General features: G+C 47.9%; 1 protein-coding gene across 3 annotated transcripts in view; it reads right to left on the bottom strand.

Moving 5' to 3' along the window:
• The window catches only part of LOC147750815 (uncharacterized), a 702,597-nt gene that overhangs the window by 292,251 nt on the left and 384,523 nt on the right, over window positions 1–25,823 (bottom strand). The window lies entirely within an intron of this gene.

The following is a 25,823-nucleotide window of genomic DNA, read 5'->3' on the forward strand; positions in this document are numbered from 1 at the left end:
TATACATAAGTGAGTGGCTGTGGGAGTTTTTGAATGGTTGAGCGAGTGGGTGTGTCAGTGGCTGTAAATGGTGACTGAAAGGGTGCATGAGTAGCTGAATTGATGACTGAGCCGGTACATAAGTGTCCACATGGGTCAGGAACCAGATACACAAGTGAATGTGGGTGCATGAATGGGTGTTTAAATGGCTGTATGGGTGAGTGAATGGGTGTGTGAGAGACTATGGTTGAGGTGAGGCTAGAGGTAGAAAGGGAGAGTATGTGCTTGTCTCAGTGACTGTACAGGTGAGGGTATATGTGTTAGTATATCTATGAATAGGTGAGTGAATGTATTGGCGAGTGAGTGGATGTGTGAATGGCTGCATGGTTAAGTAAATAGGTATTTGAGTATCTGTATGGGTGACTGATTCAGTATGAAAATGGGTGTATGAGTGGGTGTGTAAGTATCTGTATGTCTGTATGAGTGGATGGGCAAGTGGCTGAATTGATCAGTGAGTAGGTGCACGAGTGGCTGTATATAGGAGTTAGGGATTGTTTTAGTGGCTCTATGGATCAATAAGTAGGGGTGTCACTGAATGAGTCTGTGAATGGGAATGTCAGTGGTTGTGTGGCAGTGGATGTACGAGATGTAGTATAAGGTGTAATTGGGTGTGTGACAGGTTCTGTGGATGAGGTCTTCAGTGATGTAATTTAAGATGTTATGAATGAGGTCACTGAGCAGGTCATGAGTGATATAATATGTGAGGTCATAAGCGGGGTGGAATTTCTCTGGTTTAGTAGGAGTGAAATGTGAGCCACACTATAATGTCCATGTAGCCTTTGTTTTTTTCAGTGAATTTCTACGTTTAAAAAAATTCTGTTTCCTAACTATAATGCCCCTGTAACCTTTGTTTGTTCAGTAAATTTCTAAGTATTTTAAAACTCTATTTCCCAACTAGTGGAGAAAGGGGGCGGGCCTCCATCAAACTCTAGGCAATCACACTGTGTGGGACTTACTGGAGGTAACAAGAGTGGTTCTTGGCCCCCCAACGACCCTCAGTATCCAAAGGGACTTCATCCCCCAATCAGTAGTGCGCCAGAAGGCCCCTTTGCAGAGTGGTTGAGAACGTGGGCGGGGCCTCAGATGACTTACCCCAGGGTGGTGTTCTTTATTATACTTCTCTAAATTATTTTTCTGATGGGGGCCACGCGGATTCACGCCTCAGATCAGTTATGGCCCGGGAAGCCCATCCTCTGGGACTCGTCTTTTTTTTATAAACTGTGCATATATAAGGGGAGAGGGAGGCATGGTCCCCCTCCCTGAGCTCCTTTTGGCACCAGGAACCCCATCACCAGTGGCCCACCGTCTTTAGCTGGGTGCCCCCAGGGCACCCAGTGACCTGTGTTGGGGACCATGGGGCGAAGTCTCAAGATCCCTGCGGTCCCTGCTGGCTTCCCGCCTCCTGCGGGAGCCGGCACTGTTGTGACAAACAGGCGGCTGCTATAAGGCCGCATCCTTTTGCTCAATGGTTTCATCTGTTTTTCAGTACGCATATTTACGTGCTGAGAAACAGATGACAAGTCAGCGTTCTGCAAGCTGGAGCTGTTTAACAGCTCCGGCTTGCAGAAAGCGGAGTTAGGTTTGCTTTTGCTTGGTGGAAGCGGTCAGCTTCCACCAAGCAATAGCAAACAGCTTCCTCCCGAGGGTGGCCACCTAAGGAGGTTGTAGGAGCCGGCCCTTGGTGGGTGGCTGACCCCAGGGCCATTCATGGCTCCACGAAGGGGGCTGCGCAGCCCCCCTCCATCATGGAAGTTAGCCCCGGAGAGGTGGTGGTCCCTGGGGCCGGGGTTCTGGGACAGACCCTCAACATTAATGTATTTCAGTCCAGGGGAGGGGGCAGGGTCTGGGGTTGCGGGGGTGATTGGACCTCCCTTATTTTTCATCAATTGCCCAGAGGAGGTGGCAGTTACTTGGTCTGTGTGGTCAGCCATGCGGGCCGCCAGATTCATTATATAATTAGGTGGTGGTACCAGGGGCTGCAGGGGAGGTCGTACGGGCCCCCCCTGCATTCATTTGATTTCATGCACCGGGCAGGTTGTGGCTGCGGGGGGCTGGGTGGACTCCCGCATATTGTTACTATCATTTGCCCCAGGGAGGTGGTGGGCCCGAGGAGGAGGCAGACCCCAGGGCACGTGGTGGGCCAGTAGGCCTGCCAGCATACATATTTTTTTTTTATAAATCTTTTTATTGAAACAACAACATGCCATCTCTTTTTACAGGATACATGTGGCAAAATAGAAAGACGTTTCACCAACAATTAGGCAATTCCATAACAGTCAGCTATTGATAATTGACCACTTTTCGCTTTCTCCCCCCCACCCCCCCCCCACCCCCACCCTGGATCCCTACCCTCCCAGTTAAAGTGATTCTTGCTTCTGACCCCGTACAGTCACTGGGGCACATAACATTCCCCAATAGCTATTCCATTTTGACCATTTTTGAGGGCATCCCAGCTCTCATAAATCGCTCTTTCCACCTGCATACACCAATTTAAATCCATTTTCCATTCCCTCAGCGTCACAGCCTCTACTTCCCTCCATTTCCTTGTTATACTACGTTTGGCTATCATGAATCCCAGTGTAACCCATAGGTGCTCAGTATTCGGGAGATCTGATAGATATTTAACCGACATCTCAGCGATTTATTCTCTACAACATTATCAACTGCCCTCATGGTCCTTATTATCGCTTCCCAGTATTGCTGGAGTGGGGTTACTCTCACAGCAGGTGGAAGAAGGTACCCTCCTGCCCACACCCCCTCGGGCATAGCGATGAGGTGAGCCCCCTGTGAGAAGTTGGCCTGGTATATGATGCTCACTAGTTCTAGTGATCACCTTGTACCATGCCAAGCAAGCCTTATGATGATTGGTTGTAAGTCAACCTTATAGACCAGCTATTCTAGTGGTAGCGTGGACAAAGCAGTCTTAGGCTAAACTCTGAAAGGCATGTGAAGCAAGCTGTTTTACCATATACAACCCCCTTGAATACCAAATGAAAGGAGACCACACAGATATATATTGAAAATATATATATATTTATTAACTACAAATATCCCCTATACTCTTTATGAGCACAGAAGCACAAGCGTTAAAACAAAACACAGTTAAAATACACAAAAGTTGCACAATATGGATGAGGGCGGGTGGTCACTCAAACCATATATTAAGAAAGTGGTATAAGAGATACCAATCGAAAAGGAAGTAGGCCTAGGGCCTTGGGAATCGCTGGAGCTGATCTGGACTAGCAGTGACTAAGTCGGGAAAGGCCCGTGGGACTCGGGTGCAGTGTTTAAAGTGCACGCATTCACCAATGCATTGTCTATGGTGCGTAAAAGTTACAAAGTTAGTGTTTTAGGAACCTTCCGAGTGACCTATAAGGATGAAACTTTAGACACAGACACTAGAGGTGTATACCGGTGTGGGAACACCGGCGTTGCTGAGTTACCTCACCCACAGGAAGCGGGTGCACAGGTGCGAAGTAGTGTCGGGTTTCGTCACGCAGGTCGATGGTGCTTGGAGCTGAAGATGCTGCAGGCGGCTCGATGTGAAGAGTTCCGGTGGATCCAAGGGTGGATCTGAAATGGTGAAGACCTGAAAGCAGAGGGGACAATGTTCAAAGTCACTAGCCAGTGACTACCGTGGAACCAGATTGGAACCAGGCGATGTCGGGTGCAAACAGGCGGTGAGGTGTAGCTTCTCTCAGCAGGCACGTGGACACGAAGAGGTCGAGGATGTCCAGGAGTCGATCACAAGCTGTCCCACAAAAGTTCTAGCTGATGGCGGTGTTGGCAAATTGATCGGAGCAAACAGGCTTTGGCTAATGCAAGCCACGTAGGAAGTGAAAAATGCTTATCACTCGGACCAGCAAGGTCAGAGTGGGTGCTCCTTTTTACAGGAGCGAGGGAAAGTCTGGAGCAACCAGACCCGCAGTGTAAATTGTAGCTTTTGTCACCAAGATGGCCGCTGACCACGTGGCAAGTGGCCGGGATGGCGCATCAAGTGGCACGATGCAAAAGGGCTCCACGCAGATCGTGGAGATGCTGGAGGGCTGATCTTCAGTGCAAGGGCTGCTCGGTGGTGGGGCTTCTCAAACCCCAAAGCACAGTGTCGAGGGTGCCTCGGGTGCTGCGCAGTCAGCTTCTCGAGGGTCTTTCAAGATGTCCGGTCCCACGTCTCTCAGTGCCTCCACGGGTCCCTTCTTTGCAGGGACTGTGGATCGGGCTGTGAGAAGTCTGGGAGTCTGGGTCTTGTCAGGCTCTGGGCTCGGGCTCCGGTGGGAGGCGGCGGCAAAGCAGACGTTGAGTGGCTGGATGGTGCCTGTGTTCACAGGGTGGCCACTCCTAGGCCACAAGGGAGATGCTCATCAGTCTTCTGTGCAGCAGAATGTCGAAGTCCAGTCGTCTTCTTAGTTTCAAGTTGATTCAGGATGATCTGAGGTGCTATGGCACTGCTCCCACTCTTATTCCCAATCTGAGGGGTGGATCACCTGCTAGGTCCCTCCTCTGGGTGGGACCAGGAAGGGGGGCGGTTACACCCCCTTTCCTTTGTCCAGCTTTTTGCCAGGCCTGGGTCTGGAAAGTCCCAGGACCGGTTTGGACTGGCTTATGCACGAGGACACCTTGTGTGCCCCGGGCATGTCTGATTCTATTCAGCCCTGTCCTACCCAATACACAAAATCCTGTCTGGGGTGGTGCTCGCACCTCCCAAGGCAGGAAACCCTTTATCCAAGCCTCCCTCGCTGGAAGGACTCCCAGCAGCAGGAGGTCAGACTTGTGTCTGTGGTGGCAGCATCCATTTTGTGATGCTGAGGCTCTGGTTAACTTTAACCGGGGTTAAGGCTATCTACATGTTGTGTCCCTCTAGAAGGGTGGAATGCTATCCCCGTCGACAGAACTGTCGAAGGCATAGTATTCCAAATCGTATGACACCTTACTCTACATGTTTTGATAAAGCCAAACCAAAGTTAGCATATAACCGCGAGGATTATAATGCACTTTAGAGTATATGGTATGGCAATATCCCGGAACAGCTAAGGAAGTTGTTCTAGACAGCTGCAGATAGGCTCAGCTCATGCTAGAGCACCATCTCACATGAAACCACGCACTCTGCCCCCAGGATTGCAGGGGCCTGCCATAGGAATGGCTTATAGGTTAACATGTGTCCAGTTAAGGTTAGATATAGGGATACTATATCTAAGCAAGAGGTGATTACACCAACTTACCCCAGCTGAGTGATCAGCCAGTTGTGTCAAAATATGGAGGCCAGGCCAGGGGTGGCACAATACATGCTGCAGCCCCTGGTAGGCCTTGGCTACACCTATGCCGTGGGTACCTATGGTACACTGTTACAGGGGCCTATAAGGTGAACCAGTTCCAATTCGTAATGCACCTAGAGTGCATTGGCAATAATTTAGAGAGAGAACAGCATGCTGTGGGTCTGATTAGCAGGCCCACAGCCACATTAAGTCATAAACCAGTGAAGCAAAAAGCAAAAATTTGGGGTGACCATAGGATAGCGGACCCTACTCTCCTACACCCCCCATTTTTATCTGGGTGGGCCCTATTGAGTATCCTTAACTGTATTCATCTTAAGCACAAATGTATAGCCGCCTCTCTATGGGAGGCCATGGCTTCCATCCACTCTTCTTCGCCCAGGTCACCCAGTTCTCTCTCCCACCTGCTCCGAAGCTTCATTAGGGATCTGGAAGGTCGTTAATGAGCTTACAGTATACCAGCGATATCGCCTTCGTAACCAAACAATTGTCCAGGAGCCTATCTTCAAGTGGGGAAGTCTCTGGAAGCACTGTGTCCTTGGGTAGTCTTGTTCTCAGTGAGTGGGTGATTTGGATGGATCTAAAGATTTCAGATTGTGGCATCTGATATTCCTTCTCTAACACCGGAAAGTCCTTTCTACTCCCCCCCCCCCAACCTCCCAAAGATCCCCCACCCTTCTAATCCCAATCGTGTCCACTTGCTGAAACCCGCCCACAGCACCAACAGGCCTAATTTTTGTCGAGTCCCACAGGGACTCCCACACCCTGATGACTCCCACAGGGGAGTCATCAGGGTGAGTTTGCCTTGCCAGTCCAACGCTCTAGTACTCTCCTGCCAAATTCGGAGTGTAGTTGATGTTGGGTAACGGAAGGTTCCCACTTCCTAGCCTCCATATATTGCCCTGAGGTACCCGTCCGGTGACATATTATGATGATGATCCATCCTGTAGGCAGGGTCATTCTGAGGTTTATGTACCCAATGATTAATTACTGTAAGTTGGGCTTCCCAATAGTAGTGTCGGAGTGAGGGGAGTGCTACACCTCCATCATACCATCCCGATATCAACTTTACTAACAAGATTTGCGATGCCCTCCGTCCCACAACAACTGCCTCACCGCTGCATCTATGTGCTGGTAAGACTATGGAGATAATGGGTAAGGTGTATTATGCAGTACATAAAGGAACCTGGGCAGTGCCATCATTTTAAACAGTGCTGCTAGCCCCAAAAGAGACACAGCATGTATACTGTTAAGTGACACAGGACTCCAGGAGGTGTCGGTCCCCGGGGCCCGGAGGTTGCCATATGGACACCTGATACATAAAACCAATGTCCCAGGGAGGTGGCAGTCCCTGAAGCTTTTCATAAGCCTGAGGAGGGAGGCCTGTGTGCCACCATTCTAGTTCATTGGCATTCCCCTGGGACCTGGCTTACCCTGGGGTTAATTAAAAAAAGCACGGGTGCCGCTACTTTTTTCTTTTAAAATGTTACCATGAATTTGCAAATATCATAATTTCACTATTTATTTTCTTTAAAAATAGTTTTTTGTCCCGTCTATGTTCCTCTGGGCCTCCAGGACAAACTTTATGGTGTCAGGGTATTTCTACCGTACCCGCTTTTCTTTTTTACTCTTTTTTTGGCATTTGGCTGAAGCAGAGTCCCAAGATGGCTGCCAACTCTTCCTGGTTGAAGTGTTGGCAGCCAATCAAAGCTCTGCATTTCCCTGCACAAGCGATCACTAACTTTATTTTCTTAAATTTCTCCAAAAACTACAGAACGGATTCATCCCAAATAAAAAGCACAATCTGCATTACCCAATCTACCTTTCTGCCAAATTTGGTGTAATTCTGTACAGCACTTTGGGCTGCAGGTGTGTCTAAAAATCCTATGGGAATTAACATGGGAAAAGACACTTTTTTTACGATCCCTTTTCTCAGCCACCCTAGACAGATTACCCCAAATCTTTTCAGGCACTCCAAGACCGGGCTTGACACTTTTTTGGGAACATTTCGTGAAGATTCTTCAAATGGTGCCAACGTTATAGGCAAGTCAAAAATTACTTTCCTATGGAAACATGGTCCTAACTAGAACTACCAACTGGCAATCGCCAGTGGGAATTAATATATATATATATTTGAACAAACTGCTGAGTTTATGACTTGCATATATTATAGATAATAGCAAGATATATATTAACAAATATATTTATTTCTTCTTTTATGCAATGTGTTATTAATACAATATGCTGAAGATCAGGAATTATTCTGTTGAAAAATACACACACTAAAATGCGTATGTAGGTCTTCACTTTCCATGACCATGTGATTCATGTCACGGATAGAGGTGTGGTACACTTTAAGCATACAAAAAAAGCTATTGGTTTTACTGATGTTACAGTGTGAACAAGGGCGATCTAGCCTGAAACGCGTAGCTGTTGTCTGCGGTAAAATAAATAGCATCATTGCTGCACCTGGTGGGCCGTCTCCTTCGTCGCGTGCTTGTCTGCTGCTGGAAGTTGAGAGGAGCTGATTTGTATGTATGTATATATATATATATATATATATATATATCACACACACACACACACACACACACACACACACACACACACACACACACACACACACACACACACCACTACTATGAGGGGTTCCAGCAAGGCCACAACTTTCCGGTATCACAAGGTGCCAGTGGAGACCGGAGGAGCACAAGAGAGGAGATTGAGGAGAGGAGCGTGGCCCAGCTGGCCACGGCCAGTACAGAAATTACCATGCCTGGGTGCATCCATAGCACCACCAGAGGGTGCAGATATACTGATCAGCAGCACAGTCTTGATGCCTTGCTGCCACAGAACTGGGTGCCATTCACTGGTCCAAACAAAAAACCTTTTAAATACTGTGGGTCCATGAAGGGAGGAGAGCACTCTAACTCTGGTCCTGCATGATGAGCGAGTGGAGGCATCACAGTAAGACACCCAGATCATGTAGCGAAATACACCAAATGCCACTAAAAAAAAGATAGAGTTTTCATTCTCCCAGAGACACAACATTGATCGTCCAAGCTGACCTAGGCAGGAGGAGACCCAAGGAAAGCGAGGCTGGACTGCAAGATGGGCAGAAGCACATTGCACAAGAGACCCTAGTCCAGACACCAGAGACCCATCGTCCCACAGCAACAAGGCACGCTATTCCACACCCTCACCAACCATGCCTGATGGCAGCAAAGCCTCAAGACCCAAGCACTGTGCCACCCAGAGAAGAGAAAACAGAAGCAAAGCTCCCCACTGGCCATGCAGTGGGAAGTCTCGAAAGGTCCCAGAAGAGGGAGCACGCAACACTTGGCCAGGCGCCACACAGCACTATGAAGACAAGGAGAATTAAATGAGTGACCACCCTTATCACCACCAAGCCGGAGCCAAACACCCTAAGCTAGTTGTCGGACTACAGCTACAGTAGACTATCGAGAGGTCCTGTTGGCTAGTCCCAAATAAGGTGCTCACCCCCATATGCAGAAAAAAAGAAAATCTTGTGCAATGAGTAGTCTTACAGTGATGATGCATGCTGAAGTGAAATCAGCCAGTTTCGCACTGGGAACCTGATGACCAACCAAGCCCAGAAGGAGGGAAGTTCAAGAGTGGCTGGGCTTAAAAAGCATGCTTGAGAAGACTCAGGCTTCTGAATGAATGCACTGACCCACACAAGCGAGCCAAGGACATGTAACCTGGCGACAGCCCAGAGGTAAAACCAAGGGTAAGCCGGAAGCACATGCAAACTCAGTCTCTGACTGTACCCACCCCAGTAGGAGAACAGAGTGAGCCGCACACATATGAGAACCAAGTCTCTGCCCCAAAGTAAACATCCAAACACAGTCACCAGCTGCTTAGTGACCTAGTCCATAAGATACACATGCTTCTACACTAAAAGGTGTAAGCACTTGGCCACCCATCACTCCACGTTGTCAACAGCCCAAGAAAGAATGCCTGTTAGCATCAACGCAAGTCACCACCACCTCTAGTACAGGTTCACAACACGGCTGGCAACATCATCATGCCAGTACCTGTTTAGTACATCACCACTACCATCCATGGGGCATTGAACAACCAGAGTGGATTCCAAAAGGCATCGCTATACCTAAATGCAAGAAGCACCTGTTGTATGTCTATCTAAGACCCTAATTCGATATTCCCGATTCATGCCCTTATGTGGTTATAATAAATAATATCCTTATAAAGGCATAAGAATCATATCCATATTTAGTAATAGCCCATGCAGTCCAAAGCAAGGCTACTCCCATAGACTCCTAGAAAGCACAACGCGTTCTTTAAACAAACCAAGCCTCCAGCAGCCCGGGAAAACCCCCTGCTTTTGTTTTGATTTGCACAAGAACTCCTGGAGTCCAGAAAGAACTGTTAGTTCTTAGTGACGTTGGCACCTTTCAGGTATAAATATACCAACGTTGCCTTAAGCAAACACACGGTGGTGGTGAGCAGAGCGACCTTCTACTTGTCCGAGAGCCCAGCTGTTGCCAGAGCCGAAGGAAGCCGCCCCTCCCTTTTTGAGGCGCTGGAGAAGCTGACTTTTCTCACGCCGAGAAAATCCAGCTCCGGTGTTCCCAAGTTACCCTCGCGGGTTGCTGGGAGATTGAGTCCTGAGAAGCGAGATACAAGACCTCCTTCATTCTATGACCAAGGTACGGAGCTGATTAAAACCTTAGAAAGAATTCTTGATTCCGATCACTTGGCAAAAAACCTAACTTTAACTCAAAACTGCTACTTACTTACTTACTCCTTCTCACGTATTAGGCTTAGGTGAGGTACACTGGGGTAGGCGTATCTTAGAAGCACCAGTTGAGTCTGTTAGTCAATGTTTTTATGTATGTATATATTTTATCCATTTTAAAGTATCATATGGCTAAGAAACCATATCAATGCTTTTACAGTATTATTTCATAATACTACTTTTACTGTACACACTTTACTTTATAATAAGTATTGCAATTGTGGCAATTCAATTCTCTTGCATGAGAAAGAAGACTGCTCAATAAAATAACACCTTTTTATTGAAAACGCCAGTCTCTCTATTTCTCTGCATTCTGGCGGAACTAAGCATGCACGATTGACTGAGTGAAATAGCTGTCTATTGTTTTCACACGACTCTAGAGATACACTCTTTATTCTGATGGAGCAAAGTTGTCATGTTTATGCGGTTGTCAGAAACTGAATCCCTTCTTGTCTAATCAGGGAAGTTCACTCCTCCCTGTTCATTCAAGAAAGTTTCTAGTGACCTCTGAGCTAGCTGGCAAATCTAATTAAGTCTAACATAGTCAGTAGAGACCTAGATGACCTAAGTCCTACGTCTACACTGCTGTTTATGTTATTCCAATGCGCAGAGCCTATTGGGAAAATAGGAACTACACTACACACCAATGACACTGAAGAATCAGTCAATGAGCAACTACCTGCTCACCCTGTCTGCATCCTCATTCCGGTGGCAGGAGCATATCTTGACCATGACCCATCTTCTAGGGAGTGGCTTCTCGGCAGTCTTACAGTGGCCCAGATGCAGCACACACACAGCCCTGGCGCAGAATACACACACTCCTGTGGCAATCCATGCAAAGGGCCCCCACAATTGAGAGATGGACGAGACATTGCCCCACCAGTAGATGCCCGGAGGTAGTGGGGCATCATAGTGGGGCATTTCAGACGGTTGTAGACTATCTTCCCAGGCATAAAAATACTGTCTTCAATGAAGCAAGCAAAACCCACAGACAAGCTTTGTAACTGACTTCAACTATGCTCCTGATGCACTCCTTTGATCTGCTGACAGCAACCACAAATCATCCTGAGCAACAGCAGAGTGAACCAACTTTACATTAAGGACTCGACTCCAGCCGATATACTGCCACAAGGTCTTGGACTTCTTTGCACCGGTGTTCATGTCCTGACTCACTCAGGTTAAATTATGAATGCGAGTAGTGATGTCCCAGTGCAGCCATCTTCATCAGTCCATGCGTCTGCTTCTATCCTGCGGGTTGATTAGAGAGACTGATAGACTATGTGGTATCCAGTTTGGTTCAGCATGTATAACTTTGTCCTTTCATTGGATTTTGGGAGGAATCTAGTGTCCGGCTGGACACCTAACAAGGAAGCCCAGTTCTCGAGGCTGCACCTACACCCTCCCCACACTTATCCAACAAAAAAGTATCACCAGTTGGGTGAACCAGTTATTAAAAGGTGCCGGATGCACACGTCCTGGGACAGTTCAAAACCCATAACACTGGTGTCTGCTATATATTTATTGAGTATGTGGGCCTAGGGCTCATGGCTTTACACTTCCCATGGGCCATAAGAAGGGACTGGATTCCCAGCATTCACCTGGATTTTTTCCTGTCTCTCACAGGAGACTGATTGGAGGACATGGTAAGTAAGAATAAGTCTTTGCTGAGTTTGGATATATTAGCAGATTATAATACAAGCCTTAGGACTTCTCCTGCTGGGCCTGGGAAGTCAGAGCAAAATGAATTAGCCTTAATAATTGTAACTTGGCACTGTGGGTAATGGAGTGTGAGAGGAGTAAGGACTTGGGCAGGACAATACCTCAATATCCCGACCGCTCCGCGCCAGCTCGTCCAAAATCCCCGCCGAATCACCAGGACAACTACTCAAGGCCGTCAACGCTAATCCCGCCCTGTTGTCATGTGTCTCCACAGGACCCAATCAGAAGGCCAGAATCGGAGGAAGGGGATGAACCGAAACCCTGAGACCGGTAAATAGAGTCCAGGAAAGGACAAACAGCAGAACGGTTTTGGAGAGGAAGGAGTACGAGCCCTACAAGCCAAGAGAGGAAGCGGAACGTCTACAGGAGGAGCCGGAGCAGAGAGCGAGCCCAGCAGAGGAAGCAGACGATCACGCAGAAGACGAGGAGAGGAGTGAAGACTGGTGGAGCCCTCTGGAGGAAGCTGAAGAGCGGCTGCAACTCTGGAGAGTTGCGGCAGAGCTTGCGAGTCCCCCAGCGGGGAAATACGGGTAACGAGAGAGTAGGGAGGAGAACGCTTCATTAGGGTGGGGTAAGGAGGGTCGTAGGAGGGTGTATAGCACAGAAGTCCTGAGCACCGCACCATTGTTTGCTGTTTCCCATCACCCCCTTCATACCTCCACAATCCACTCGCCCTTATCCCTTCGAGAGAATACCTTTATTTTACCCTCACGTCCCGTGCCTACCGATTCTCACATTGCGACATACCAGGTGTGGTGAAGGTTCATCACCAAATTGAAATTTTTCTGACGGCTTCTGTTTGTTTCTTTTCTTTTGCGCGAGCCTCCGCAAGCCCACCATCAGGTCCACGCCGAAACCCCGAGACGCGAAGACCCACTGGAAGAACAACCCCAGGAGAAAGAACCAAGGAACCTTCCTGTTTTTTTGAAATAACAAAGACTGATTGACGGATATCAATAAAATACATAAAAGATTGCTCAGTACATACAGCCTCCTCGTCTGTGTATCCGGCCCGCTCTCCCCACACGCCCACATGGAGTGTGTGTTGGGCCTCTGTACGGACTCTGCATTGATGTTGTGATGGACAGTGCTTCTCAGTGCAATAGTCTCCTGGCGCAAACAAATTCACCAAACAAATTCAAGTCAAGTCAAGTCATAAAATTTATATAGCGCACTACATACCCAGAGGGTTTCAAGGCGCTTAGGAAGGGGAGGAGGATTATTTGTCAAAAATCCACGTTTTAAGCTGTTTTCTGAACGCTAGGTGATTCTGGGTGAGGCGAAGGTAAGCGGGGAGTGAGTTCCATGTTTTGGCAGCCAGGTATGAAAAGGATCTGCCTCCCATGGTGGTCTTGTTGATGCGAGGTACAGTGGCGAGGGCTTGGCTGGAAGAGCGAAGTTGGCGGGAGGGGGTGTAGAAGGACAGTCGAGAATTGAGGCAATCTGGTCCGATGTCGTAGAGTGATTTGTGTGCGTGGGTAAGCAGACGGAAAGTAATCCTCTTATTGACGGGTAGCCAGTGGAGGTCTTTAAGGTGACCAGAGATGTGTTCGTTGCGTGGGATGTCTAATATGAGCCTGGCTGAGGCGTTTTGGATTCGTTGTAGTTTCTTCTGGAGTTTAGCGGTGGTACCTGCGTAGAGGGTGTTTCCGTAGTCCAGTCGGCTCGTGACCAGGGCATGGGTGACTGTTTTCCTTGTTTCGGTGGGGATCCAGCGAAAAGTTTTTCTGAGCATGCGAAGAATGTTAAAGCAGGAAGAGGATACGGCGCTGACTTGTCTGTTCATTGAGAGTGAAGAATCCAGGATGACGCCAAGGTTCCGTGCGTGGTCTGTCGGGGTGGGTGCATTTCCGAGGGCTTCCGGCCACCAGGAGTCGTCCCATGCAGAGGGGGATTTACCTAAGATGAGGACTTCTGTTTTGTCTGAGTTCAGTTTCAGACGGCTTTGTTTCATCCATTCGGCGACTTCTTTCATTCCTTCGTGTAGGTTAGTTTTGGCGGTGCTGGGGTCCTTGGTGAGAGATAGGATCAGTTGAGTGTCATCCGCGTAAGAGATGATGTTGAGGTTGTGTTGGCGGGCGATGGCCGCGAGGGGGCTCATGTATACGTTGAAGAGGGTGGGACTGAGTGAGGATCCTTGTGGTACGCCGCAGATGATTTCAGAGGCCTCGGACTTGAATGGTGGGAGGCGGACTCTCTGGGTTCTTCCGGTGAGGAACGAGGTGATCCATTCCAGTGCCTTTCCTTGGATTCCGATGTTTCTGAGGCGTTGTAAAAGGGTGCTGTGGCAGACTGTGTCGAAGGCTGCAGAGAGGTCGAGGAGGATGAGGGCGACTGTGTCTCCATTGTCCAGTAGAGTTCGAATGTCGTCTGTTGCTGCGATGAGGGCGGTCTCAGTGCTGTGTTTGGCTCGGAAGCCAGATTGTGAGGGGTCGAGTGATTTGTTGGCTTCGAGGAAGGCGGCGAGCTGGTTGTTGACAGCTTTCTCGATGACTTTGGCCGGGAATGGAAGAAGCGAGATGGGGCGGTAGTTTTTGAGTTCGGTGGGGTCTGCTGTTGGTTTTTTCAGAAGGGCGGTGAGTTCAGCGTGTTTCCAGTCTTCTGGGAAGGTAGCGGAGTTGAAGGAGCAGTTGATGACGTCTCGGAGGTGCGGTGCTATGATGGAGTCTGCTTTGTTGAAGATGTGGTGAGGGCATGGGTCTGTGGGGGATCCAGAGTGGATGGAATTCATCAGGCGGATGGTGTCCTCAGTGGAGATTGGGTTCCAGGCGTTAAGGGTGTTAACGAGGGGAAGATGGTCAGCTGATGGTAGGGTGGGTTGGCTTCCGGGTTGGTTGTCAAAGCTGTTGTGGATGTCAGCAATCTTGTTGTGGAAAAAAGAGGCTAGGGAATCGCAGAGGGTTTGAGAGGGGGTGATGTCGTTGGAGTTGGCCGAGGGGTTGGAAAATTCCTTGACGATGTTGAAAAGTTCCTTGCTGTTGTGGGCGTTGTTGTCAAGTCGATCCTTGAATGCTGTTTTCTTGGCTTTTCGGATCAGTTGGTGGTGAGTGCGGGTGGCACTTTTGAAGGCGTCCTTGTTGCTGGTGGATGGGTCTTTTTTCCAGGCCTTTTCAAGGGAGCGGCATAGTTTCTTGGACTTCTTGAGATCATCGTTGAACCATGAGGCCTTCTTGTTGTCAAGTTTGTGTTGACGTTTTTTCAGTGGAGCTAAGGAGTCGGCGGTGTTGGATAACCAAAGGGTGAGGTTGGAGGCGGCTTCGTTGGTTCGAAGGAGCGATGCGGAGATCTGATCCGTGGTGATTTTGTTCCAGTTTCTTTGTAGAGTTGGTTGGAGGTGGATGATGGGTTTCGGCTTGTTGTAGGTGAAGTGAACGCAGCTGTGGTCAGTCCAGAGGAGATTCGTAGTGTGGCTGAAGGAGACATGGTTGCTGGAGGTGAAGAGGGGGTCGAGTGTGTGACCTGCGATGTGGGTGGGGGAAGTGACCAGTTGTTTAAGTCCGAGGTTGGCGAGGTTGTCCACGAGGGTGGCGGTGTTGCGGTCGTTGATCTTTTCAAGGTGGAAGTTGAGGTCTCCCAGAAGGATGTAGTCTTTGGAGGGGAGCGCGTGTGGGGTGATGAAGTCCGTGATGTCTTCACTGAATTTTGCACGGGGTCCTGGTGGTCTGTAGAGGAGAGTGCCTCGGAGTGTGGTTTTGGGGTCGATGTGGATCTGGAAGTGAAGGTGTTCGGAGTTAGCGAGGTTGGCGTCAGAGCTGGTTGAGATGCGGATTGATTTCTTATGGATGATAGCGATTCCTCCTCCTGTATGGTCTGTGCGGTCCTTGCGTGTGATCTTATAGTCATCAGGGATAGCGATGGCGATGTCAGGGGCGGAGGAAGCGTTCATCCATGTTTCCGTTAGGAAGGCGACGTCAGGAGAGATGGTGTCTAGTAGGTTCCAAAGGTCAATGGCGTGCCTGTGGACCGAGCGGGTGTTGAGAAGGATGCATTCTAGGTGGTTGGGGTCGGTAATCTGTGTTGTGGTCGCAGCGGAGATGTTGTCGGTGCCGCTAAATTTGCAGGAGAGGCAGGAGAACGGTCCATGGGTGCGTCCAGGAGCGGCTTGGACGCAGTTGGGGGCGCGACCGGGGTTAAGGGCTAGGAGGGTGGCGGCATCGTAGGTAACGCGGGGGGGCTGGGCAGTGCGAGGGGCAGGGGGACTGGCGCTGGGCGCGGTCCAGGCGCGGACGGGCGTAGACGGGCTTACCTTTGGCGCACCTTCGGCAATTCACCATTAAGGTCCTGGCCATTTACCAAAAGGCTTTGATCTATCCTGAATAGTCCAGGTCAGGGATTGCCATACTTCAATCTATACAAATCAAAGATGGTGGATTCCTTTGTGACTGAAGATCTTTAGCCATTTAATCATGACTGGGTATTACTTTGTATAGCTATATTATTTCCTGTCTTTTTAGTTAAAGAATACATTTGAGAAGACCAACTCTCTGCGTTGTAATGCAGAAAGAGTATTCTTCGTAGGCATCCCTGCCAAGTACCACTCATCAGCTGTCAGACTATAGCATTTTAGTGCTGGTGTCTGCATCACTGGACTAAAATACACTAGTCACGCATTTCTAGCTCCTAGCAGTGCCAAAAGACGGTACAGGCGTTCTGTGGGATGTAAAATTAAAGCAGCCAGCAAGCTTCAGCTTGCTACGTGCTGCTACCTCAGCAGTAATGAGCTCTTGGTAAGGTTAATTCATGGTGGTTGTTGTCTCGCCAATGCTTTAAAAAACAAAGCTGTGCTCAGTTTCTTAGGCCACATGATTCTAACAGCATCACAAAAAACAAACACAACAGACAGACTCCGGACATTGGTGCCTGCATTTGTTGATTGGTCCAGGCCGGGAGCTTATTGTTTTTAGGTCTTGGAGAACCAGCGCATGTGCTGTCTCTTTGGAACATGTTTACAGTTAGTGGGTTACAGCCTGCCCATAGGCTTACCATTGGTTAGCTTCAGCGTGGCTCGCATTTTCTTCTTTTCTCTTTGGCACAGCATGCATGCACCATATTCTCCCTCCAGTGGAGCATGGACTGTGTACCTGTGCATTTCCACTGCTCCTGTTTTTGGAGCTACTTTTACTTTGTTTTCAAGAACTCCACATGTGTGCTTGTGTATTCAACTCCCATTAAGAAATCATTCACTTGATTGCTTGAACAGATGTAGAAATGTCATGCTTTGTATGCAGACCATTCCCCAGTGAAGGACCTCTGCAAAGGAGGGGAAGCCTTAGTTCTTAAGTTCTGCTTTGGTTGTATGAAAAACACTTCATGTGACACATTAGTACATCCCATGCTATGGATTAAAAAATAATAATAATTCTTCATACTAACCTACTAATTACTAATCCTAGTTTCCGGAGTAGTGTGCTACTTGCCGCAAAAGTGCTTCAATGCCTCATAAAAATACATATTTAAAATTTACATTGGCAAAAGCCAAAAACGTGCGCATATGCCAGTGCTCATTTTCCCTGCATCTTCACCCACCCAGTCAGGAGTAGCAATATGCAATACTGAAGTGCTTGCTAACAGTGTGGCAGTCGACGGCAGCAGTGGGTGGCAGGTGTGGCTCATGAAGTTTTCACAGCTTGGGATTAGTTTCCCCTTTCTGACTCTACCAGTCCACCAAACACTTTTACAAATGCGTTATCGCTGCTTACTCAAGAGTGTCAATTTGTTTATGTTAGAACTGGGGGTCTATAGTTGGCAATGGTATACACCTTTGACCAAATAGGGACCCTTGCTTCTAAGTCGGGGAAAGGGGATTACAGTACTGGATGACCCCTGCTCACTCCCTTGGTAGCTTGGCACGAACAGACAGGCTTATCTCAGAGGCAGTGTGTTAAGCATTTGTGAACACACACAGTAATACAGTGAAAACACTACAGACGGACACAATACAGGTTTTATAAAAATAAGTATTCTTTATATCGACTTGACCACAAACGACAAAAATCCACAATACTGTACTTAAAATAGACTTAAAGACGGTAGAAGTCACTTAATTCAAATTAATGAAAAATGCGACCGTTCTCACAAAAATACCTGGATGCATTACGCAAAACAAACAAAAGGCTTGCAGAGTTGGAGATGCGTCGGTTCCTTGCTTCGGGGGAGACGATGCGTCGCGCCTCAATGCTTGCGCAGAGTAGGGGATGCATCTTGGTCCTTACCGGAGAGGAGGTGATGCGTAGATTCTCGTACTGCGGCCCGGTTACGATGGAGCAAGATGGCGCCTCGATGCGATGCGACAATATGGTGTGAGGCGATAAGATGGCATCCTTGATGCGATGATGAGAAGACAATACTTGCATGCCTGGCGGCCGTGTGGCGAACTCTAACTTTGGAGCCGCAACAGGCCCTGCGACACGCTTCTCCGGTGATGCGACGGTGACCTCTGCGGCAGCGGCACGCTTCTCCGGTGATGTGTCGAGTATCAGATTTGACAAAGTCTCGCTTCTCTGGTGATGCGGCGGTGACCTCTGCGGCATCGAGCCGCTTCTCCGGCGATGCGACTGCAACATGCTTCTTCCCGATGCGTTGAGCTTCCAGCTCCCAGTGACACGCAGGCTTCTGCAGACAGAATTTCCAGCAAGGAAATTCAGAGGGGAGCTGGTGGTGAAGTCTTATGTCCCTGAGACTTCAGCAGGAGGCAAGCACAAGTTCAAGCCCTTGCAGTAATATTCTGCAAGATGATTAAAGTTCTTTAAATGTTCCTTCTCCTCTTCTTGGCACTGAAGACACTACTGTAGGCCAACCCAGCAACACCGCACACTGGCAGGGGGGGCAGTACAACTCCTACAGATTCCTTGGTTCTTCTCCTTGGCAGAGGTTCATCTTGTTGTTCCAGATGTGATCTAAAGTCTTGGGGTCTGGGTCCCCATATTTATACTAGCACATCCTTTGTCCTCTGAAGGCAGAGGGTCCTGTACCCAGTCCAAACCAGTTCTGAGCAGTCCTGGAGCACTTTGTTTACATGCCTCCTGCTTTCCTTAGGTGGGTCAGGGTCATCAGACACTCCACAGGAGGTGGAGCTAGCATTGTGGAAGGTAGGCACAGCCCTATTCGGATCCAGGTGCTACTCCTCTCACTCATCTGCATGCAGATAGGTCTATTCAGCCTTGTGCTGATTCACCCTGTCTCCTGGAACACCCCCAGCCCCTGTCACTCACAAACAAAACCAGACACATAATACACAAGCTAGCAGAGGCAGGCTGGATGGTTAGGCAAGAAAATACCTACTTTCTAAAAGTGGTATTTTCAAACACAGAATGTTAAAACCAACTTCCCTAAAAGATGTATTTGATATTTCTGAGTTTAGGCATACCAAATTAGAATTTCTAGCATGTTCCTTGCGTCAGTTAGGGTTATAAGATGTTATAATCAAACTGCCCATGCTGTCCTCTGGGGAACAGGTAGCCTTGCAATAGTGAAAAACAAAAATGGCTGTAATTCACTATTAGGACATGCCACACACACCAGGGCATGTCCTACCTTATATTTACAATGCACCCTGCCCTTGGGCCTACCTTCGGTGTGTCCGATATGAAGAAAAGGGAAGGTTTAGCGACTAGAAAGTGGGTGCACTTACCATGTCGACATGGCAGAACTAGACTGCACACAGGCTCTGCAATGGCAGGCCTGAGAGACACTGTATAAGCTGCTTCAGTGGGTGGCACAACCAGTACTGCAAGCCCACACGTAGTATATGATTTACAAGTCCTGGGCACACATGGTGCACTGTACTAAGGTCTGACAAGTAAATCAAATAACCCAATCATAGAGTCACTAATCAATACTTCAATTTAACATAGGCAGCCCTTGCACTGTGGCACTGATTAGCAGTGGCACAGTGCCCAAAGCATCTAACCAGCAAAACAAATAAAAAACAGAGAAAGCAATCAGTAAAGAATGGTAGGGAGACTAGCGCCAATGATACCAGGTCTAACAGTTAACATACTCCATCTGCCTTCCAGTCAAATGACTCCCCCATGCAGAATGGGAGTGGGACAGTTGCACACGTAAAAATGCCGCTACAATCAGTCTTCCCAGACTGCTATGTTGACCGGCTTACCAGCGGTGCGCCACCCACCGCAGAAGCACTGAGGCAAGCAACCTCTTGAGCACCACAGCACTGCTGTAGTTTTGTGCACCGATTACAGCTGTTGAAAAGTGGTGGGTTTACAGGTGAGCACAAGAAAGTATGTAGGTAGGTAGGTGTATGGCTAAGGTGTGGGTATGGTCGAGGGGGGTAATTCAAGAAAGGGCATGAGGAAGGACTGAGCGATATGAGGAAGGAGTCAATTACGTGTGATTTCTGCAATTGAAAGATTTCAGAAAGAGAAGAAGAAGGGAGAAAGGAAAGGGCGTAAGTGTAAATCATTGATAGACAGACCTCAGTGACCCATAGAGAGGTACCCAAATACTGGTTATTGCTTTGTTTTTCTTGCAAGAAAGTGTTTTTCGAAGTTTCAACCATTTTGCAGTAGAATGTCACTCAAACAATCTGAAAACTTGCCAGCTATCCATTGGTTTGACACTTTAGCTCACCCAAGCTTGTTCCATGCCTTAGTTCTGTATGCACATCTGCTGGACAGGAGTTTTTCTTTAATGACTTACGGCTTTTCCTTTTGTAATTCTCAGCAACCTTCCCCGCAGACACCTGGGTCTATATGTATTAAAGTTATTATTATTATTATTACACAGAATTTGAAAGGCGCACAGCTACACCAAGAGGTTTCCCGGGGCCAACCGGTACGAGGAAAAAGAACTGATCAGGGAATCAAAGATTAAACAACCAAGTCTTAGACTTCAATGGAATCAACAATACATGGTTTCCTCGTATAAAGAGAGAGGCATAGAATTCCATAGAGTGGGACCTAGATAAGAAAGACTGACACGCATACGAGAAAGTTTGATTTTGGGGATAGTAAACCTAAAAACCTAATTTTCTGGGCGGATCGCAAAGGTCGTGAAGGAAGGTAGAGTTGTACCAGAGATTGCAAATATGTCGGGGCCACTCCAATTTTTATTTTAAACATATAGCATAAAGCTTTGAACTTGACTCGATTCTCCATCTTTAGCTAATGCAGGGCGCAAAGGTAGCCACGACTGAGGCAGTCTTAGGTATATTACACAGCAGTCTAGCTGCCGCATTCTGCCCCACCTGAAGCCTTTGGATCATCGCTTTGTTGGATCACAGGTAGAGGACATTACCATAATCCAGCCTAGATGTGACCAGGGCATGAACCACTGTTTTCTGCGCGAAAGAGGTCTCATCCATAAGATTTTCCTCAGCCACTTAAGAACACTAAAACATGTGGCCGCCACCTTGGTGACTTGTTATTTCATTGAAAGATGGTCATCAATGATGCAGCCCAAATTACGCACCTGATGTACTGTCAAGGGCAAAGTACCCATTTCAGAAGGCCAGTGATGCTGTCCCAGGAGGTCGTGTTTTTCCCTAGGAACATAACTTCATTCTTGTCTCCATTAAGTTTGAGCAAGTTGTTTTGCATCCAAGACGCAATTTTACTCAAACCTGACCAAAGAACCGAGGGTTCAGATTTGTTAGATGAAAAGAGGGAAAAGATGATCTGAGTGTCATTGACATAGAAGAAAAGGGACAACCCAGCATCCACTGCAACATCTGTCAGCGGATGGACTTAGACATTGAACAGCAAAGGACTCAGCACCGAGCCCTGACGAACACCACAGGGTGACACATAGGAGTTGGAGATGGCCACTGTAGAAAAGACCTGAAAAGTGCGGCCGGTTAGAAAAGAGCCAAGCCATTGCAGGGCAGAGCACTATAGGCCCAAGGACTTCAATGCTTTCCAAGAACAGCATGGGACGCCATATCAAACGCAGCGCTGAGGTTCAGTAGGACGAAAGCTGCTATGTTTCCCTCATCCAGCCGGTGCCTCAGCTTTTCGGTGACTCCAAGTAGAGTTGATTCAGTAGAAAAACCAGCTCTAATTTCAGATTGAGAGGAATAACAATTTCCTAATTGCAATTTTCTGTGATTCGTAATTGGGAAATCGCTTTTCCTAATGTTGGAAACTCTGAGTTTCATTTAGAGATCAGTAGTGAGTTGCAAATAGACCTACCTCTTGAATATTAAGGAGGTATTTTGTGACCCACTAGGATTCACAGAAAGCACTGGGACGGTGGTCTGCTGGGTCAGCAGACCACCATGCCTGTGATTGCTTTAAAGCAGCCAGTTTTCCTTAAAGACAAATGGGATGCATTTGAAAAGAAAGAAAAATAACTTTGAAGTTCCATTTTTCTGTACTGGTGTTTGGTGAAAGATATTGATTCCTTCACTGTCACGTTCCGGACTCTGGCAAAATTGAGACAGTTGGAGGCCCAATGTATGTGTCCTCTATTTCCAAAGTTTTACATTTACCACTTCCAAAATTATGTTCCACGACAACGAGTAAAAAGAATGTAGGAATACTTAGAAATGTTCCCAATACTCGAAATCCTATGTCAATGTTCTCAGCTGAAAGACAGAGTTATAAGTACTTACTAGCAGTCGCTGCATTATATTAGTTTAGACATTCGATTGAGCCCAATCATCTGTCTTGTAAAAATAAAAAAAAAATAATGTCCAGGTTAGTGAAATGTATTGTATTCCATGGTACCAAAATGTGCAGAACTCAATCCATTTAGCTTCCTAAAGTGTAGCCTCACTTGCCAGAAGGAATGGGATGGACAGTGAGATGGGGGCTGGTGGGATGCACATACTGACAGCTGGTGGACATCAAACAGACATCTACGGTGCAACCTAATTTATGGTAGTAACGGGGATCATATTTGTGGGTAGCAAGGAAAGCCTAGTTAAATGAATGAATAACACTTAAAGAGCACAAACTGCAACCCTAACAAGAGGACTCCTGGAGCTTAAAGACAACAGTGAGCTAGGCAGGAGGTAAGTATGTTTAAATAATCAGGTTAAAAAAAAATGTTTAGGTTTTTCTGGAATGACAAGTATGAGCAAGCCTAAACGGCAGGGTGAGTATGTTCCACATCTTTTTTTAGTAATGAAAGGAAATATTCAACTACCATCACGGCCTTTTTGGACCCTAAGGAGAGTAAGTGGCAGGAAGCATCATTCTGAGACCGTTGACGAGAGGCCGGGGAGGTCAATGGAAAAGTACGATTGAGAGACGCACGCCTGGTATACATACATGGGGTCAAGAATGGGAGATATTTATTCGAAGACGAGAACAAGAGTAACCCTGGGCGTAGCGGGACTAAGCGGAGGTCCACGGAGTTGGGAACAAACTACGCCCCGCCACCCGCCTCCACCTGCCTCCACCCCCCTATTAACAATTAATTAGACTTTAATGAAAAGTAAAATAAAAACCACTTTTTATTGCGGCATCCCCGGGCTGCCCTCTTCCACTTCCTCGCTGTCTCTGGCTAATCCTTGGGAAAACTGCGCATGTGCGCGCGCCCGCGCATGTGCATTTCTTGTGAGAAATGTGCATCAGGCCGAGCGAGCGCATGCACAGTTTTCGCAAAGTTTACCCAGAGACGGTGAGGAAGAGGAGGAGGGCAGCCCGGGGATGCCGCAGTACAGGTGAGTGGTTTTTATTTTACTTTTCATTAAAGTCTAATTTATTGTTAATAGGGGTGGAGGGGGGTGAGGGGGTGGGGGCTGGCCAACTCCGCTCCGGAGTGTGCGGAGATTTGCCTTCTCCGCGGAACGAGGAGTAGGCAAATCTCTGCACACTCCATGGGCGGAGCAGAGTTCTCTGCCCACAGTTAAAGATTCTAAAAAGTGACTAGAGGACACGGGAAGCAAGGATGATTGAGGTTCGAATGAAAGGATGAAATACAGGTGGGAATGACGTTATGGATGAGCAACAAGGGAGTAAGTGTGAAGGTGGACGTGTGAAGTTTAATGAAGTAGCAAGGAGTTTCCGGAGGGAACTGTGCAGATGGGGAAGAGATGAACTATAAATAAATTGAGAAGTATGAAAGAGGTATGGCCAATAGAGGGTTGTGGCTATGGGAAGGTGACAGGCCGAAGAGGAACCAAAGGGTAAGTGTTGCGAGTATGGGATGGCAGGAGAGATTCCATTTGGAAGGGTCATCGGTTAAGATTGCCAGTAGAAAATTGTGAGGTAAGCATTGATGAAAAACTGGTGTGAGGGTAATGAATGAGGTTGGCCTGCATTGAATAGGTAAACATAATGAGTACGAGAGAGGTGAAGAGGTGTTTCTGGAGCTCAGCCACGACAGAGGTGTGAGTCCATGTTAGGACTGTTGTTAATAAGTTCGAGCCTTGAGGTAGCATAATGACCCATAGAGGCTTATTGTGAGTGCTACCTCCACACACCACACACTTAGGACCTGCCATGTCCTATGCTCTTCTCAGTACGGCATGCTCTCACCTGGTTGGGGCATGGTGCTGGTCTCATTAGCGGTAGCAGAGCCAACAATGAAGATAACTACGGCCAATGCACTGGGCATGGTTGGGTGCTGGATCTTGTCCCGGTAGGTGCAGTTGACCTTGGGGATAAGTGCCACCCAGCTCCAGGCATGAATAGGCAGGGGAAAGCATATGTTGTGCGGGTCTCAGGCAAGTTGGGCCATGGCCATAACTGCAACCACTTGGGCATCCTGTTTGTATGAGTGTTCCTCCTAGCGGCCGCACTCGCCCTTGTCGGAGCGCAGTTCTCCCAAGAGTCTTCTTTCTTGGCCATCATGAAGTCCAGGCACAGCAGATGCATGAAGCAGCAGGAGGACAGCAGCCATGTTGCGAGTGTCAGGCTGCACCAGAGACACACGGGCCATGGCAGGGCATCCGTCTCTGGTGTTGATGCCTGGGGGGTACTAGCTGCTGCATGGCCGTGTGCTATACATCTAAGAAACGTTTAATGCAATAAATGAAAGTACTGCTTTGCCGAAAGATGACCTCCCTGGCTCGATAGAGAGCAAGAAAAAGATGGCAAGGAATTGTCTGCGTCCTAAATGTGAAATATTGGATGAACTGAGCAGCAAGAGAGCAGTAGGTAACAGTCCTCTGCAGTGAAGGAGGGGCCCCCAAACACTTTAGAGGGGTCCCATTACGCCAGGTTAATGAAATGTGACATGCAGCAGCACAGGCCTTACCTGCAAAAAAGCCAACCGTCAGCGGATGTGGGGAGTGAGTGGGGGAAGAGCCACTGCCTGACCCATAGAAAGGAAGGCAATAGCAGAACCAAACAGGGGCGGCTCCTCCGTTATAGTGTGGACCGTCACCGCACTGCTAGGAACCAGCAGACACATGTAAAATAAAATGATAATAAAGCGATTAATAAAACTGCTTTATAATTTTATTTTACTCCAGAGCCGCAGCCAAGTCTCCAGGGCAGGGCCATCAGCAGCAGGAGGAGTGGTGGACACATGGCACTGCCAGTGCACATGTTGCTTTGGCCGGCCGTTCCAGGACGACTGAACCGACATGCGCACTTGGATATCTCCAAGCTGTTTCTTGGAGATATCAGCAGGGCTCAGGAGCACAGGCCACCAGTCCCTGCTGGATTGTGGAACCAGCACGCTCCACCCATTCCTACGCTTCTCTCATGCTGGGTAATACCAGCATGAGAGTATAGCATCTGGATTGGTTCACGGGAGTTGAGCTGGAGAGTGGGCAAACGTCAGGCTGCAGATCATTTTTGTTTTTACCCCCGTACTGCCCCACCAATTTCCCCTGCAGCAGCCACCACTGGAACCCTATAGAAAAAGATTGCAGTTAGCGACTCCTGATAAGCGGGGCTTCATACCCTTCCTCACTGACTCAAAAATGTAATCCAGCTGAAACAAATGGGAGACTTAAAGCAAAGAAAAAAGAATACATTAATTTATACGTATACAAATAAGCAGTTTCATTAAATGCATCACAAATTAATTGCAATATAATTATAGGGCAGGAAGCCAAGGACTCTTCAATATACAGCGAAATAAAAGGCAACAACAGAGCTTAG

The sequence above is a fragment of the Lissotriton vulgaris genome, chromosome 1_1, assembly GCF_964263255.1.
Source record: "Lissotriton vulgaris chromosome 1_1, aLisVul1.2, whole genome shotgun sequence".
Taxonomy (NCBI): Eukaryota; Metazoa; Chordata; class Amphibia; order Caudata; family Salamandridae; genus Lissotriton; species Lissotriton vulgaris.